The 4725-nt window shown below is 30.4% G+C and overlaps 1 long non-coding RNA gene across 1 annotated transcript in view; it reads right to left on the bottom strand.

Moving 5' to 3' along the window:
- The window catches only part of LOC104871161, a 29508-nt gene extending 24839 nt beyond the window's left edge, over positions 1–4669 (bottom strand). The window contains exons 1-2 of the long non-coding RNA XR_782771.2: positions 4067–4669; positions 1657–1736 (exon numbers count right to left, since the gene is read on the bottom strand). This is a non-coding gene — a long non-coding RNA (uncharacterized LOC104871161). The remainder of the gene's footprint in view (positions 1–1656; positions 1737–4066) is intronic.
- Between the last annotated feature and the right edge of the window lie 56 nt (positions 4670–4725).

The following is a 4725-nucleotide window of genomic DNA, read 5'->3' as shown; positions in this document are numbered from 1 at the left end:
CAAAAAAAAAAAAAAAAAAAAAAAAAATCATTTTAATAAAAACAAGTGAAAATACCAGACTATTGTAATATTAGAAGACACAGGATTAGGATCTTATTCTGTCATATGTTTCAAATTAATTTGACTTTGTTTGCTCAGTTACCCAATTGATAGGTCAATCATACATAAGAATTTTTCTACTTTTAAGGTTATGATTAATTATATTTTGAGATGATTTTTTTAGGAATTTAACTCCCATGGTTTGATGTTTCTTCTTCATCACTTATAATGAAATATTTAGAAATATTACTAGAAATTATCTTCTAAATTCTGTTCAAAATGTATGTTTTATATACATTATCTGTAAGATAAGCAAATATCTAAAGTAATTTCAAACCAGAGAAATTACTATTTTATTCCATCTTAAAAAAACAAACTAAATATTTATATTGCATATGCAAAATAAATTCTTCTTATACTCCCCAAATTCTTTTAAGAAACCTTTTTTTTTTTCCTCCCTTAAAGGTGGTAAGGATTGAATCCAGAGCCTTGCACATGCCAGCTCTACCACTGAAGAACACTCCTAGCTTTCTAGAAACTCCTGATGGCCCCCAATACAATTTTTAAATTGCGATTATAGTGGCCTCTTTGTATCTGTGGGTTCTGTATCTCTGGACTCAACCACAGATCAAAATATTTGAGGAAAAAATCTGAGTATGTACTTATTTTTTCTTTTTATAATTCCCTTAAACTATGTACCTATTTACACAATACATATTTATATAATATTTACTTTGTGTTAGTTACTGTAAGTAATCCAGAGATGATTTACAGCACATTGGAGGATGGTTATAGGTTACAATCTAATATAGCAGCAGTTTATATAAGGGAATCTAGCATCGGCAGATTTTGGTATCCATACGGGTACTGAAATCAATTACTTATGGATATCAAGAAACAACTGTATGCTACTTTAGTAGACACAATAAATATAAAAAGTTATAACATTTTTATAGACTGAAACACAATAGGTAAATAATATTGAAAATATATTAAAACTAAAAAAGTAGTAACATTAATATGCATTAAAATACACTTGTTGAGTATTGCCAACCTTACTTCAGCAGCACAGTTAATACTGGAGATAATTTTAGAATCTTAACTCCAATATTTACGTGCTGCTAAGGCACTGCTGACATTGCTATCATAAGAGCTATGAATAAAAAATATATTTTCTTCAGAAGATCAGATCCTTGTATTTTTGAGGCAGCACAATATGGCCTGCACCTTTTCAAAATCCACAAACCATTATGTGCTGCTACTTTACTCCAAGGTTTATGTTTTTTTTTTAAACACACTAGAGTACCTAAAGAATGAAATTGTTTTCTTTTAGAAACAAACAATATATTTGAAATAAAAACATGTTTAAAGATTTTAACATTGATATATGTCCATAATTATTTTTAGTTTTTAAGTAGAATTTATTTCTGCATCAAAAAGTTAAGAAAGCCAACTATGTGTTCAACACATTGCTCTAAATTAAGAAACAGATGAATAATGGAAAAAGAAAAGCACATTTTTCTTGTGTCAACAAGGCAATACAAGTAAATCTTTAAATTTATGAATGTATTATTTTTCCTTTTATATGCAAAAAAGATTCATAAAAATTGTTTTTACCTTATTAAGAGCAGAATTTATAAACAGCATTTTGTTCCTTGTATACCTCTCAAAAGACATCTTCATAAGGACAGGTAAGACTTCATATCAAGGGAAAAACATGAAATGAAACACAAGAGTACAGTTTCAATAAACTTAGGCTTGCAAAATGCAAATGTACTTTTAAAGAAATAGACGAAGCCACGTGAAATACATTAATACAAAATATAGTAAAAATATACATAGCTTTAAACAAATCAATTCTCCCTTAGATGTTATAAAAATCTACATTATTAATTCTGATCATTTATTTCCATAAGAATGGTTATTCTGAGTTATTTAATGTAAGTAGTTACATATCTAGATTATGAAGCCTTGGAATGATATGTTAACTTGGTATCGTGAAAGGAAATACAAAGGAATGTCTATGTCTATGCCTCTCATCTTACTAAGTCTTACCCTTCACTCTGTTCAGCAGAAAAGGGAGTATATTCCTTGTTTCCACTTAGATGTAGGAAGACCTCTCCAGAAGATACCAGAAAACCATCATTACTCTAGCTCAAGGCTCAACAACCATTTTTGCCTTCAGCATTCTTATTAAAATGCCTTTAAAAAATCTATTTCTATTATATATAATATTTCTATTATAGTATTAAAAGGTGATATGCATAACCAAAGCTACGAAATCTGCCCTTCTAATTGTTTATACACAGCACTTTGACATAGAATTAATGTATTGTATTTTCGTCATTATTAAAATGTACATATAACTATTCGTGTATCTGAGCAATCAGAGCTTCACATATTTCTCTATTATTGTCAAATTTCTGTATGTATGTATGTATGTATGTATGTATGTATGTATGTATGTATGTATTAATGGCACAAAGCCTTCAAAACTGGGGATTCAACTACTGAACTATATTCCCAGACCTCTTTATTTTGAGACAAAGCCTTACTAAGGTGCCTGAGATGGCCTCAAACTTGGGATCCTCCTGCCTCAGCTTCCCAAGTACCTGGGATTACTAGTGTGTGCCACTACCCCCAGATACTAGTTTGTTACATATAACCAAGATAGATCTATTGCAATGACTTAAAAAAATACATAACATAAATTTGTGTCTTTGTTAAAGAATTTTAAGTTTTTTCAAAAAATTGACAAAATATACTATAATTTTGCTTTAATAAACTCAGAAAGATTTTCTATTTAAATTTTACTTCAATTTTAACTGAAATAGTTAAAGTAACTTTTATTTGAAAGACAAATTATTAGAAAAAATTCATTCTTACTCTCAAAAAATATGGAAATTCTTTAAAGGTATTAACAAAGTGAAAGATTCAGTGGAGCAATTTCAGGCAGACAGGAAGGTACATCTCTTTCTAGTGTTCAGCAGCAGTAGTAATCTCTTTCCAGTGTGGTAAGGTTTCATTTTTTTTTCCTTTCTACTTATCTTCTAGCATTATAGTTATCAAAGGTAGTTTCATTCTATGCCTCAATAAGGGGCTATTTCAATAAATTTCTTTTGTATCCACAAGTTTAAACTGTCTTCACTGTCACATAACAAGGATATTCAGGTGCTAACACATGGCATGAAGATTTTCCTGCTAGTTTGTTTTATATACAGTTGTATGTTACTATATTAATTTGAATACATAATTTTACTCAATCTAGCATCAACATAATTAGTAATAGATGTTTCTTTTTTCCAACATGCTTCAAATTTTGCCTGTGAACCTCTAAGAAACTCACTATGTATAGCCACTGAGACACAGAATGATTATCTTTCTAAGAGTGGAATGCTAGGCTCAGTGGTACAATGCCTATAATCACAGATGATTTATTTATTTATTTATTTATTTATTTTTGTACCAGGGATTGAACTCTGGTCCTTATGCTTGCAAGGCAGGCCACGGAACCACTGAGCTAAATCCCCGACAATCCCAGATAATTTAGAGGCAATACTTTGAGCTTAGCCAGGCAATTTAGCAAGACCTTGTCACAAAATAAAAGGGCTGGGGATGTATCTTAATGGTAGAATGCTCACAATTTCAATTCCACTGTACTGCAAAATGGAAAAAAAAAAAAAAGATAAGCCCATGGTGGAGGTAGGGGATATATATGGAATAATGTTCAAGTGATATGACATGTCAGTGTGTGTGTGTGTGTGTGTGTGTGTGTGTGTGTGTACACACACACACACATACATATATATATATGAAAGAAAATTTAATAGCTCTTATTTATATCTTGAAGGAAGGGTCTAAGTTAGGAGGTACAGTTAACACAGTTTTACTAATATGGTAATTGTTCATTATCCTATTACAAATGTCCAAATAAAGTTTACAGGGTCATATTAAAATTAATTTTTGCTTCTTGGATATAAATGCTTAAGAATAAAAATGTTATGTAGCTGGGCACAGCAATACATACCTGTAATCCTAGCACTTGGGATGGCTGAGGCAGGAACATTCCAAGTTCTAGTCTAACCTTGGAAATTAATGAGACCCTGTGTCTCAAAATAAAAACGTTATAAGAAGAGATAACCAACCATCCAAACAAAAAAACATAACAGCCTGGATTAACTAGAGAAGGTTCTTTTAAAATTCAGTGTTGAGAATAGGCATGTAATAAAATAATGTTCAGACATAATCCAAAGACATAATTAAAAAAAAAGTAGATTTTGAGTTTAACTAAATAAAAAGGTTTTACATTGTGTTTCTACACCCCCTTTGATTTCTTCCGGAGAAATAAACAAATGAAAGATTGTTTAAAAACTCATTATGAAGTGGATTTCAATCAAGGGTTTATTCCAGAAAATTTATACATGTTAGCTCCAAATAATGTTATTGCTTTGATTCCTTATATACAAAGTTAAACTACTTATAAGACAAACATTTATATATTTTTAAAATTTTTCATGTGTTTTTACTTCTCAGGCATGACTAAATTATGAACGTACTGTTCGGTTAAGAAGTGCCATTTGAGGGCCGGGGATTTAGCTCAGCCGTTCGGTGGCCTGCCTTGCAAGTGCAAGGACCCGAGTTCAATCCGTGGTACCAAAAAAAAAAAAAAAAAAAAAAAAAAAAAAA

The sequence above is a fragment of the Fukomys damarensis genome, unplaced genomic scaffold (genome assembly GCF_012274545.1).
Source record: "Fukomys damarensis isolate Sample0158 unplaced genomic scaffold, DMR_v1.0_HiC HiC_scaffold_38, whole genome shotgun sequence".
Lineage (NCBI taxonomy): Eukaryota > Metazoa > Chordata > Mammalia > Rodentia > Bathyergidae > Fukomys > Fukomys damarensis.
The sequence above is the reverse complement of the archived record's forward strand: the minus strand, read 5'-3'. Positions and strand labels throughout refer to the sequence as shown.